Genomic DNA, 15,287 nt, shown 5'->3' with positions numbered 1-15,287 from the left:
TTAATTTTTTTATTAATAATTGTTTATTATTTTGTTTGTTTTTTGTGAATTTTAATTTAATTGTTACATATGCTTCATAGCGTAATAACATTTGTGTAATAACAATTCATAGTGTAACAACAATTGTGATCGGTGGAGTGCCCAAAATATTGTGTCGCGTGCCATAAATGGCGTGCCATTGGTTCGCCATCCCTGGCATAGCGTGTTTAATTTTCCTAATAAAACTTTTATTATCCCCTGAAATTCTCTCACGTCTTTTGAAAATGATGGGGACTAACTTTATTATTTGAAGTGTGATAAGAACAGAGTTATTTCCACATCTTTTTACTCTACTTGAAAACTTATTTTTAAAATAGTTTTTTTTTATTTTATTGTAAATGTTACTACTAAAGTGTGGTAATAATCAGCTATTCTACAGACTATTTGGCTAATGTGAAGATTAACTAGGATGCTTCGATAAAGTGCCCAAAAATTAATTCGTTTCTCGTATTTACCTTGATAATCTGCAAATTAACTAGATAACCTGTGCTCATTATCTATCTAGGAGAAGTGAAAATGGGATCTTTGTTGGAAGAACAGCAACTTTTTCGCACGCTTAAATTATCACATTGTTATCATTTATTTTTCTCAAGCTAAAAGTTCAAGTGACTCTAATAAAAGAATCAGCACATTGGTAGATAGAATCCATCATTTTATAACCATAATCAAACGGTTTACATTATTAAGATAAACGAATTTAACGGAATGTTGCTCTAAAAAAATGCATCAAGGGTGGTCCCCTGCCAGTCCCCTGCTTTCCCTGCTCCCCTGCTTTCCCTGGGAACTCTGCTTTCGCTTCATTCATTCAATCCCTTATTCAAATAATTATATTGACTTTTTTTGTTTCTTATTTTCCTCTTGATTGATGTCTTCTTGCTGTTCTAAATTGATTAATAACTTCTTGTAGTTTAGATATCGTTTTATTTAACGTTTCAATATTTAGGCTAAGATCTTGAATTAAACTAGTTAGGTTGTTTGAATTCCAGCCATCGTCAGGTTAAACATTGTCACCTGTTTGAAGATTTTCATTGGTTTCCATCTTGTTTCTTCAGGTAGTTATGCGTTCCTAGTAAAAAAAACAGGTACACCTCGGGAAGCAAAACACACGCACGTAACCACAATTAATATCGCACAGCATACGCGTACGAGAGCTAGTGCACAATGATAAAAACTATGCATTTACGTACCATCGGCATACACTAAAATAACGATTTTTTCCTCCGACTGGCCTGTTTAGGGGGCAGGGAACTGTCCTTGCATCAGAAAGGTCCTGGGTTCGAATCCCGGGCAAGGCATGGCTGTTTCTTTCTCTCTCTGTGTGTTCTCTGTCCTTTCTCCTTTGTGTGTGAATGTGACCCGCCCTATAAACGGGTTGTGGTTGCGTGAATGGCGTGGCAGAAGTCAAATTCCTGGCCATAGATGGCGCCACTGAGAAACAGGAACAATCGCACCCCCACTACCTAAACAGGCATGCTACAAAAAAAATATTCCAGTTTTTTTATAAGAGTTTAAATTTTGAGGTAGTCAAAATTATTAGGAAAAAAGTTTAATTAAACATGGTGACAACTACGTAAAATATCCCAGAAAAATCTGTGGGGGAAAAGCGAGAGAAGATGGCAAGTAATAAAATGGTTACTCCTATTGTAGTGAAACGGCAATATCAGTTTAGTGGCCTTGAAACTGTGAATAAACTATTGTAATTCAACCCCTTAACAGTTTCAGAAAAATGGAAAATTTTTCTGGCTGTTTAATTTTGTTCTCTATAAAAGTTAGAAAATGGTTTTTTATTGCAAAAATAAAATTTTAAATGCAATAACTACTGCATTTATAATTTTTACATACACATAAAAAAGTAATGGATTACTCACACATCTTATTCAATTAGAGCTAATTAAACAAAATTTTGAAGTTAAATGTAATGTAGCTAGTATAATATAATATAAAAACACAACAATATGATTTTCAATACATAAATTTTGCAAATCTTTTGCAACAGGGCAACTCCTGACGACACCCACATTTTCCCTCCCACGACTGAAGTCGTAATCGGTGAAAAACTATGACCGGTGACTATTAGGAAAATATAGAATTAAGTGTCCTTAGTAGAAACGAACAGAACTCGGGCTTCACAAAATAGAAACGTTAATTTTTCCCCTGCCCGAAGTCAGTTCGGGCATCACAGACACAGATACTGCACATAGTAGTTGCCCGAACTGGATTCGAGCACTACTGGCAAAGGGGTTAATCGAAAATGAATAGAAAGTAGGCGTTACTTTTCAAGGTGTGCGCTAATGCACATGCAAAAATGTAACAGAATCAACTAGTTAAAATTGTCTAATCTGTTGAAGTTCGCAACTACATTAACTGGTTACACATTTAATGTCTCTGAGGGAAAAAAAAAGAGAATTAAAGAAATTGGGCTGTTTAAACTTAGTAACTAATGAAATAATTCAACCTAAGTAAAGTATTAGTAGAGGTAGGCGTTACTTATCATATGGCAGATCTGTAATATTTATTATCTAAAGTAAATGTTTAGATCAGACAAATCAAAATTTTAAAAGCTAATAATTTCAGTGGAAGTCGTTCCTTTCTACTCTACGTTAGCGAGAAATTATAATTAATCATTATACAATAACAACTTTGCTTTTTCAAATTCAGATTAATTACTAAGACTTCAATCATCACCATCAATGATATGAGCTCAGTAGGTTTATAAATGATTAAACAGCTTTATTCACACCGCAGAGCAATAAATTAAAAAATTTATTTGCTTTTTTTAATAAAATAAACTGGTACATACTGCGAAATTTAAGCAGCATTTTTTTTTATTATTTAAAAGCTTAATTGAATGCGCAAGAGATCACCATTGTTTTACTACTCCATTAACCTTGCCAGATGGCGTTTACGATACGTCTTGTAGTAATGTTGGAAGTACATTTTTTAAAACGATGGTCGGCAAGCATGCAATTATTACTTAAATTAAGTTGATAATTTTCAATTTAACTCTGTTTCAGTTTTAAAAAATATTGCAAAGGTAGATTACATTATAAATATACATTTTGGTGAAAAGGATTGCCTTTTCTTGTATCGAAATGAGAAAATAAATAAAATAAGAGTGAACCAGTTGTTATCATTTTAAAAATGTTTCTAAACACCGTTTTTTCGCTATTTGAACTTGTTTCGTCTCTCATCTCAAAGTCTCCGATGTCTTTCTTTCCTACTGCTTAACCGATAAACTATTAGAAGGGTTTATTGTAAATGAATGAAACACATGGAGTAAAATATATAGAAAGAATAGAAAAGCTTATCCTCATTTGCGAGAAGTTCGTTTGTAACCTTTTTAGTTATAAATCATCTAACTCTCTTAGAACTGTGTGACAGTTCTTGGAAAAAAGAGATCACAAGTTCATTTAATTAAAAAGATTGAAACAGAAATAAGAAATAACAGAATTAGTTGTATTATTTATGCTCAATTTTCTTAATATATATTTCATTTCTAAACAATATTTATTTTTAAAAAGTGATTATTATACTGAAAGGAACATTTTTCAGGAAATTTTTATCCTTAAAAAGGTATTTTTTTAAGGTAATTCTTATTTTTATTAACATAATATTTCTTTTTATTTAATCATGCACAGAGTGTTCTGAAATCATCGGTTTCAATATATATTTAACATTTTTGTCACACATAAAATCACCATTGAAATTGCTTATTTGAAGTCGAAAGCTTATTTTTCAGTAATAAAAAAAAGCTTTATTAAAATCTAATGAATGAGTACAATTACCACGCCACATCAGGGACAATAACCACACTACATGGGTTAAATCAATATTATTAGCATTACAAATTTGAGTAAAACTCTTTAAAAGAAAGCTCATAGAAATTCTTGACATTAGGCTTGATCGTTTAGACACGAAGAAAGAAAAAATTATCTATTGTAATGTTCCGCTTGGAGTAACGTGGTTTGTTTTTATGAATGAATCTCACTTGTGTGGACATCACTTTTTATTTAAACACGTAATGTAAAAATAACGTGAAATAAATGTAAGTTAGGAACATAATTTGTACTGACTTCACAAGCCAGCTCCGAGAACGCCTCTCTTTATCTTTACTTTTCGGAGGTGAGTGAGCAAGGCGCCCTCTGGCGAAGATGTCAGAACACTACATATATAAAAAAATATATCATAATTTTATCATAGAAAAATAAATGAAGAAAGATAAATATATATTATATCTGAGTTTCATTTTTTTCTCACTAATAAGTACCTTTTATTGACTACTTGAAAAGAAAAATTTTTCTTCTTCAAGGATTAAGAAACTTAAATTGATTTTTCTACATAACTTGCATGTAAGTAGACACGTTCAATTGCAAAAAGATAAAATCATAAGACATTATCTAAGAAAAAACAATACTTTAACCCCTTGGGGACGGGTGATTCATAAAAGCATTCGTAGAAAATCAGAATCTGATGCAAATAAACGGTAGCTTGAATGCTGGCGTTGCTAATTTGACAGACTTACTTTGCTTTTACTTTAATTATTGTTAGTTTAATCATTTATATAATCAATGTTAGTTCAAAGTATAACTAAATAATTTTATTTCGAACTAAAGTAATGGTGAATTAAATAAATCAAACAATTATAACCCCGCCTACAAATAAACTGCTAAAGAACTACTTTGCTTACCAGTTTTACCTTTTTACCCTGATTTTGCGCTGGCACGTATTTGTGACAGTCGACGCGAAAGGGTTAACGAAAATTAATCAGGGATTATTTGTAAGGGAACTCCAGGTAAAGAAATCCGCACCACCAAATCATCATTGAATGACTCCCCCAAAAGAATTATGTTCTCTATGTTCATATTTTATAATTGTGAAAAATATTCTAAATACGATGTTATTAAGTTGATAAAAAAGAATAAACACATAAACAAATAAATAAAATATAAGTTTTGCATAATCAGTTACTGTTTCCCAAAAATGTCTGTGTCTATACACTCATTTGCATATTTTAAACTACACAGTTGAATTTTTCTTTGTAACCACCACTAAAAATTGTTTTCCAAGGAAAGTATATATGTATGAAAATTCCTGCTTGCTAACCCACCTAACAATTAAGTGGTATAATAAAATAAGATATGTTCTAGTATTAACCTAAATATACTACTACTACTAAAGTTTTTCAAGTACCGAGGGAACACTGTTTTCTTTTTATTCAATCCCTTATTTAAATAATTATTCTGACTTTTTAGTACATTATTTTCCTTTTGACTGATATCGTTTTGCTATTTTAAATTGATTAATGCCTTTTTGTAATTTAGTTACCGGTTTACTTGACGTTTCAATATATAGGCTTAGATTTCGAATCAAACTATAGTTAGGATGCTTGAATTGCAGTCACTGCCAGGATAAACATTGTCACCTGTTATACGTATATAAAAAAAATTCCCAAATTATCACCAATATAAAAACACAGCAATATGATTTTCAATACATAAATTATAGAAATCTTTTGAAGTTTGGAAACACCCACATTTTCCCTCCCTCGACTGAAGTCATAATCGGTGAAAAACTATGACCGCATCTATTAGGAAAATATTGAATTAAGTATCCTAAAGCAGAAACGAACACAACTCGGGCTTCACAAAAGAGAAACGTTAATTTTTCTCCTGCCCCATGTCAGTTCGGGCGACACTGTCACGGATTTGTAATGCAAAAGTTAGTTGAAGTTGGACACTACATTAACCCGTTTTGTCCCGACTTTATATATTGAAATGATACAAGAAGTGGTTTTATGGAAAATGTGGTATAATATACATAATTGCCAACTCTTCCGGTTTTCCCGGAAGATTTTATTTTCGTATTTAAAGTGCTAGCGAAATTCATGTTATTTGACTAAACTTTTTAAATTATAATAATAATTTTAAATCAGTTTGACCACCACTACATATAAATAATTACAACAAATATATAAAAGCACATTAGTCCTTACAATAGCGAATGTCAACCTGATTAAAATATAAATATATTTTTGAGGAAGATAGTTTTTCGGCAATTGTTTTACTACCACTTGGAAAATCCATTCTCGAAAAGAGTGAATGTTTGCAGATATGATTATATATCGAATTTAATTGGTTTTTCTACTGTTAGGGCATTCAAAAAGTCTTTGATAGATCAAAAATTACTTGCTCCTTTTAATTCTAGATCAAGTCAGAAATAACTAAATCATTGTGGTATCTGATAATCTTTTAATTCACCCAGATAGATGAAAATTCTGAAAAACGTTTCCCATCACAATGAATGTCTTTGAAAAAAGGAACAATCCTAAATATATGTCCCTGTAAAAAAAAAAACATAATTAACACTTTCGTGACGACTGTCACAAATACGTGCTAGCATAAAACCGTATCAATCAGGGTAAAAAGATAAAACTCGTAATCAAAGTATTTCTTTAGCAGTTTATTTGTGGGCGGAGTTATAATTGTTTGATTTATTTAATTCACCATTACTTTGTTCAAAATGAAACTATTTAGTTATACTTTGAATTAACATTGATTATATATATGATTAAACTAACAATAATTAAAGTAAAAGCAAAGTAAGTCTGTCAAATTAGCAACGACTACATTTAAGTTACCGGTTTTTATTTAATTACAACTTGATTCTGATTTTGTACGAATGCTTTTCTGAATAACTCGTCCCCAAGAGGTTAAAGAAATTGGGGTGCTCAAACTTAGTAACTAATGAAATAATTCAACCTAAGTAAAGTATTAGTAGAGGTAGGCGTTACTTATCAGACGGCAGATCTGTAACATTTATTATGTAAAGTAATATTTTAAAAGCTAATACTTTTACTTCAAGAGGAAGAAGTTGCATTATTCTACTCTAGGTTTTTGACAGAGACTGTTGATAAATAATCACCTGAGACTAGTACTCTAAATCTTAACTAAACTCAACTCAGTCATCGTAACTAGAGAGTACGATGTCCGAGCTCCTTGATATATTGGATGGATATTCGGAAAAATCATTTGTGATTTCTTAAGAGCTTAACGCGAAACAGAAAACCTTAAAAATATGTTTTATTTTAGTTACTGGTAACACTTTGTTCACATACATGTAATTTTTATACAGATCATTACATTCTGAGACAAAATAATAGTATTTAAGCAAATTTTCGATCTTACCATATTCGAATGGGGAATTGTGTCCTCCAGTGTTGTCTTCTAACAAGCAGTGTGTAAACTAATTTTTTTTTCCTAATTTTAACGAAATGTAAATGTATAATTTTCTAAATCTTTTTCAAACAGGGACAATAAAAGCACTTGACCTAAGCAAAAGTTGTTACAGATTGATGGCAATTCTATTTTAAGAATATTTTGAATAGGACTGAGTAATTTTCACGCATACTGTTTACATCATAAAAAAACTAATGCTTAGAGGGATTAATTTTCAGAATATTTGAAAATAATAAAAAATAAATTCTCCTTCTTTTGAGATTACTGAAATATCTTTAAAGATCTTGCCTTTTGATGCAAAGTCCTTTTAGTTACAACAACAAAGAATTTGTGATAAGTACTTGATATAGAAAATTAACAGAAGCTGTTTTCTTTTTTTCTTTTTTTTTTACTGGTACGCATGTTTTCTTCTTGCTGCACATGTTTCTTTATACATAATTACACTCGGACGAAATGTTTTGCTGCAATTTTACAAGCACTTGAACTTACATATTTCATCTGAGAGGTTAGTAAATTTAACGCTAATTTCGTTCGAATAAATACAGATGTGTATCAAAATGATTTGTAGTTTAATTTTTTGACCGATATATTAAAAAACATATGACGTTAAAATATCGCGTCTTAAATTGAGATATACAGGGTGTTTATAAAGTCCCGGACCCATTTTGATGTTTAATAACTCATAAAATAATAAAGATAGATTAAAAATAATAGCATAAATGGTTAGATAGACTCAAAAAGTTTCATGACCCTTGTCAATGAGCTTCCACGTCTGCCCTCTTCTTCGCACGGAGAATATCAAGTCGATAGTTAATTTCACGCAGAAGATGATAGCGCCTAATGTTCTCCAACGAAGCATCCTTTCATGCTTCTGACATTGTTAATCGCCATAATGTGCGCATATGGGGATCTGAAAATCCCCATGAATACCGTGAGACACAAAGGGATTCCCCAAAGGTTAATGTGTGATGTGGACTAATGCACGACCGAGTCATTGGGCCTTTCTTTTTCACAGAAAAGACGGTCTCATCAGTCGTATACTTAGACACGTTGGAAAACTTCGTATTTCCACAACTAGAAGAGCTTCAACCACATGTCTTTTCGCAACACATTGCGGTATCATCGTTCGTAGTTCTTTGAATGACTATTTTCCAGGAAGATGGATTGGGCGATGAGGTCCAATTCCTTGGACATCCAGATCATCTGATGTAACGCCGCTGAACTTTTTTCTTTGGGGATTTATAAAGGACAATGCTTACAGGAGGATCTTGTCGAACATGACCTAAAAGCCAGAATTACAACCGCAATAGCCTCTGTGGATGCCGACATGTTTGCCGCTACCTGGCGTGAAATTGACTATCGACTTGATATTGTCCGTGCGACGAAGGGGGCACACGTGGAAGTTCATTGACAAGGGTCATGAAACTTTTTGAGTCTATCTAACCATTTATGTTATTAATTCTAATCTATCTTTATTGTTTTATGAGTTATTAAACATCAAAATGGGTCCGGGAGTTTATAAACACCCTGTATTATCGCCTACTTCCTTATCCACCCTACGTATTTATTGCGAAAGTATTTCTAGTTTGGAACTGAATATTATATGGTGCTCCACTTAACAAGTTGTTCATATTTGGAAGGAAAAAAACTGCAACTGTTACCCGAACTGGATTCGGGCTACACTTCAAGGGGTTAATCGAAAATAAATTAAGAGAAAGTAAGCGTTACTTTTCTTGGTGTGCATTAATGCAGATGAAAAATGTAACATAATCAACCAGTTAAAAATTGTCAAATTAGTTGAAATTGGCAACTACATTAATGGTTACTCGTTTAATGTTTTTTGTAAAAGAAATAGAATTAAGGAAATTGGAAAGTTCAAACTTAGTAGCTAATGAAATAATTCATTCTAAGTAAAGTATTAATAGAGGTACAGAGATAAATAGTGGCTACAAATAGTGGCCACCCTATATATATATGGATGCTCGCAGAGAGGGGAAATGACTAGAAGGGTGATCCTTGACTCGCGAGCATACCACCCCTAGTCTTTTACCTAACTTTTATATTGCCACTTTTACTACTTAGTAACCACCATATATAAGGACTCTTCACTCTTAGTTTAAACTAATTTGTGACTTCCGCTTCTGCGTTTTCGCTCGCCACTCTACCCTTCTCCCCATCGACATCATTACAGGCGCCCACGGACATCACCTCATATGAAGGAGTCAATTATCTGCTTCGCAGACAGGCACTTTGTTCTCTACTCCAGTTCAAGTTACGACTTATGACAGACCAGACCAGAGATCAGACCAATCTAGAAGTGAGGTTGTTTTATGATTGAGCTCCAGTGCTGATCTGTCTACCTGTCATAGATTCGGACGCGGAGGCAAACACATGTTTAGAAAGCCACCTCCCAACCTAGATCATGACGAGATTAAAAGAAGTTGCTGCTCTCATGCCGATAGAAGAGCTTCTTCTGAAAACATCGATGACCTGATCAGTAGTGCTACTACAAACGAGAAATACTTCTTGGATCAATTCAACAAAACCGGAGATGACTACTACGAGAATCATATTAGAATGCTCGATCGATATCTGGAAATCAAGGAGGAATCGACTGCAAAGAAAACAATTATGCCTGAGATAGCTAAAAAGACTAACGCTACCATAGAGACTGAAGCTTCCCAGCAGACCGAGCCCCCAACGACTCCCGTAGAACAGATGGAAATTCAAGCTCCAGACTCAGAATCAACACCAACATCAGAGCTCCATGGAAATGGAAACAACAGAAACTACGGCCAACACCTAAAAGAAGAAGAAGAGAAAGAAAATCAAAACTTGCGTCAACTCGACGATGCATGTAGACCCAGAATCGGACGATGAAACCAACAGCCCAGAACCAGTTATAGCTCCCTCTACCCCAGCGGCTCCAGTACCGGCGGAGAAAGAGGAAGAAACCGAAGCCTCGGCGATGGTGGACCCTCCCACTACAATTAATATCTCCTAGTGACTCTTCATCGAGTAAAAAGCTCAAGACCCTTATCAGAGGATTAGATACAGATACCGGTTCTCAGGAATTGGAAAAATATCTTATAGACTTTGGACTTTTACCAGAGAAGATAGTTCAACTCAAAAGGAGGAGTGGTCAGGAGCTTAGGCCCCTCCCTCTTTTTCTGGTTATCCAATCAGACAACAGCACCACCAGAAATATTTTCAACATCAGCTCAGTTCTTGAAAAGCCTGTGAGAGTAGAACGCTTCCGAAGAGGCAGATTCAGTGTTACCGATGTCAACAATTTGGACATATGCAACGAAACTGCCCTGCAACCGACCCAGCCTGCATGACATGCGCCGGTGAACATTTCTCGTACCAGTGTACGAAGCCTAGAACTATTCCAGCCACCTGTGCCAATTGTAATGGTGAGCACCCAGCCTGTTTTACGGGCGGCGGTGCAAGACCCAGGAAAGCACCGAAAACAAGAAAAGCTCGTCCCGTGAAAGCCACCGTCAATGCCACCAGATTTTTGCAGCTCTTCAAGGAGATGAAAGAACTTTTGAAGGACGAGGAGCTTATTAAGCTTCTTCGTTCTTTACTTCCAGAGACCCAAAACTGATTTCTCCCAGGATTTTCTCTATCCTGACGTCAGAGTTCACCGCTGTGATTCACTTTTATTTCATTCCATTTCTTATAGGTACATGTGACTTCTAGTTTTACGACCTACCAGAATCGACGAATCAGTTGGTGGCGCTTCGGGCCAAATACTGAGTTACGCCTAATATCCAGCATCCAACGACTTATGTCAAGCTATACTTTTTAAAAAGCAATCAGAAATAAGCAAATATTTGCAAAATTTACTTTGAAGTTATTTACCGTTTTTTTTAATTATTTTGGCGTGTCCGGAACAGTTGGCATCTCTGGAGGTAGGCGTTGCTTATCATACGGCAAATCTGCATTATTTATTATCTAAAGTAACTGATTAAATATCACAAATCAAAATTTTAATAGCTAATAGTTTAAGTGGAAGCCCTACGTTAGCGAGAAACTATCAATACTCTTTGACAAAGCAACAACTTTACGATTCTATTAATAAAATAAAAAGCATATTTTATTTTTCAAATGAAATAAACTGGCAGAAATTGCAAAATTTTTTAGTCACACTTACATTTTACTTAAAAGCTTAATTGAAAGCACAAGTAATCCAGAGATGCCAACTGTTCCGGGGACACACCAAAATAATTCAAAAAACGGTAAATAACTATAAAGTAAATTTAGCAAATCTATGACTATTTTTGCTTGCTTTTTAAAAGGTATAGCATGACATTAGTACTCCAAAGTGGTGAATTGTTTAAGCCTACGAATTACATACCTGCCAACTTTTATGCATTTGGCGTAAAATTTTATTTCCATATTTAAAGTGGTAGTAAAATGTGTGCTTTCTACATAATCCTTGCATTTATAAACACAATTTATAATATTTTTGATCCACCACTATTTTTAAAAAAATCAACATGTGTATTAGTATGTAATTAATATCTGGTAGCCCGCATAAGCATGTACCAAAAATACAGCCTTTGTTTCTGCCTAAAATTGTAATTTTAATTCCATTTTACTACCACTAGGGAAAATCATCTTTGAAAGGATTAAAAGTTGGTAGGTATTGAATTATTTAGAAATAGAGGTGGATGAAAATACACTCAATTGAATTTATTAAACAAAAAATCACAATTAATAAACTACCACCTTAAAATATATATTTGCTGCCCGGAGCAAGTTGACATCTCTGGTAATCACCATTATATTATTACTCCATTAACCTCGCACATCTGGCGTTTACGATACATATTGTAGTATTGTTGAAAGTACATTTTTAAAAACGATGGTCGTCAAGCATGCAATTATTTCTTATACTAACTTGATAATTTTCAATGTAACTCTAATTTAGTTTTAAAAAATATAGCAAAGGTAGATTACATTATAAATATATGTTTTGGTGAAAAGGAATGCCTTTTTTTTCCATCGAAATGAGAAAATAAATAAGAGTGTACCAGCTTTTTATCATTTTAAAAATAAACCTTGTTTGAAGAATGCATTTGATTTTCTTAATCATTTTTTGAATTTGCTATTTAATAAAATTTTTGTAATCTAAGGTTGCTTTCTTTATTTTAGTGTATCACTTCTAACAATCATACTTTCAAAGGTTATAACCATGCTTTTGACGTTATGTTATTTTCTTTCTAAACCTTGTTTGAAGATTGCATTTGATTTTCTAAATTTTCCTATGCTCATTTTATATCATTGTTAAGATACAATTTCTATTTTATTTTGCACGCTCTAATTCTAATAACCTGAAAAACTTAATCTTTAAAATCCTAATTAATCATCTACTAAAAATGTAAGTATGATATTATAAAGATTAGACCATGTTCTTAGTTTTGCAACTAGTTTAAAATTATAATAATAATATTAAATGTGCTGAAGCCCTTTAAAAATATATTTCTTTGTTTTTAATCCATACATTTTATAAAAAAATGCTAAATAAAATTTTCCAATTTGTAAAATAATTGACGATTAATGAAAAGAGTTCTTGATTCGTTCATAAAAAAATATTTAAACTGTCAAATAATGTTAAAATATTTTTTTTTATATATTATATTATTTTCGTTATATTATTTATTTATTAAAAATATTATTTATTTATTTTCGTTAGAATTGTTTTATTGCTAATCATTTCTGAAAACAAATAAATATAGCATTTTGATCACAATTTAAGAACATTTAATCTAGACTACAAAAAAAGAAACATAAATAAAAAATTTCTAATAAGTAAAAAATTAGTAAAAGAGTAACGAAAAAGTTTCAAGAAAAGGAAGAAAGGAAAAGAAAAAAAAAAGAAAAAAAAAATTGTTATCGCGTCAGAAGTGATCAGTAAATCTGGGCCTAACTTCATGAGTCATCGTTTTGCCTCCTTCGACTTTCTTCCCATCAAGAAGGTATTGACAGGATTCGGGCGACACTGACAAGGGTCTAATAGAAAATAAATTAATTGAAAGTAGGCGTTACTTTTCATGGTGCGCGTTAATGCAGATGCAAAAATTTAACGCAATCAACTAGTTAAAAATTGACAAAGTTAAAACAACTAGTTAAAAATTTTCAAAAAATTGACAATAGTTGAAGTTGGCAAAACTGCATTAACATGTTCACGATGGGGTGACCCTCCAATGAGTCACGCTAGATTGTCTCATCGGGCGACGCACCGGAGTTAAAACTGGTAACAAATAAATTTCATTTTTTAGTTTTTTTCCGGGAATAATAAAAATCCTCTAGATAGAATAATTTATGATTAAAAGAAAAAAATACCAGTTTCTTAAATTTAGTTGAGAATTATGTCCCCACCACTGCATAAAAACGATTGAAAACATAATACGCATTATATGTAATATCACTTCAATTGAGCTACTTCGTGGTAAGGTTCCAAATATTTTGGCATTACTGCCACCATTTAATCATTATAGGTTTTTACTCACTATTTCTTCTAAATAATTCAAAGGCTTATCTGATAAGCCACTTTGTTACAGTTTATATATTTAATTTAGAATATTAACCATCACATAAAAAACTAAGCACAGATATTAAAGTTTAATATTCATAAGATAATGTGCTGAAGCTCTGGCAAAATTTTCAAATATTTTTACGTTATATATATATATATTTAAATTTTGACTTTACTACCACCTGGGAAAATTATTCTTGCAAATAGAAAAAGTTGGCAATTATGTAAGCAGAGATGCCATCTTGCACCACATTATGGCACCGCACCAATTTTTTATAAATAAAGTAAGTAAAAGTAAATTATATTGCTTAAAATTAGTAACATACATTAAATTCTTCCTATTGTTATTTTACTACCACTCTGTAAAATATTTTTCATCGACCGTACAAGTTGGTAGGTATGAATATATTTAGCTGAGACAAACTTACATTTTCTTGCTACTTCCTTAAAACGGGAATGCCATTGGTGACTCAAATCGTAAGAAGTAATGAAACAATTTATTTTTTTCATTTAATTTACATAGTTATTCAATCGTAACTACAACCATGACATACACTGCAAATTATTTATATTCGTTTGTTCGTTCGTTGTGGTGGAATTGGGCATCTGAGGCCTTACGGCCCTTTTTCGAGAAACATTAAATTTCTGTAACTACCGAGATTTTTTTTTACAATTACAGCACATTTATAAAAGAGCTTCATTCCTGAGAAAAACTTTTCCACCGCCTCATTGAAATACCGCAAAGTTCAAGCTGAAGATGAAGGGGAAAAGAGCCGCAAGAGCCCTCAGGTGAGCAGATGTTTTATACAGTTCAGTCCCTGAGAAAAAGTGAATATTGTAGAATAGTTTGAAAAAGCGAAGAGTTACTCCTCTCAAAAACAAGTTAAGACTGAAATGGTTTTACTACCTGCTTTTCATTTTTTCAGTCTCTCATGTTTAAAACGAAAAAAAAATCTTTTCAATTACCTTCAATAGTAAACTGGAAAAAATATTTTAGAATAACAAGCATTCTTTAATAGATATATGCCTTTTACTAATCACNTTTGTAAACCTCGAATTCAATAGGTTTTTGAAAAAATAGAATCAAGTGTCAAAATTATTTAATTTTACGTAACATTTGAATTTCTGTACTTAATTAACAACTGTACCGATAACGAAAATAATTATATTAAACTACTCAGAAAAGAACAAAATTTTAAGAATTACTGTATTAATGATCAATTAATCATGGATAATAACGAATAATTATATCATTAAAAAGTAAAAATGAATCCTCGTCGTTTGAATTGATATTTATTTTGAATGCACTTCCGTTTTATAAATGTTCAATATTATTTCTTTCTCAGCTTTACTTATGTAAGATTTCTTCTGTCGATTTTTGGGAGGACTTAAATCCATCGCTTTATTTTCCATATTACTCATGAAACACTTACAAAAAGACACCACGGCGAAACAAACAATCCTCT

Source organism: Parasteatoda tepidariorum, chromosome 10 (assembly GCF_043381705.1).
Source record: "Parasteatoda tepidariorum isolate YZ-2023 chromosome 10, CAS_Ptep_4.0, whole genome shotgun sequence".
NCBI classification, from domain to species: Eukaryota; Metazoa; Arthropoda; class Arachnida; order Araneae; family Theridiidae; genus Parasteatoda; species Parasteatoda tepidariorum.
Note: the sequence above shows the minus strand (reverse complement) of the source record.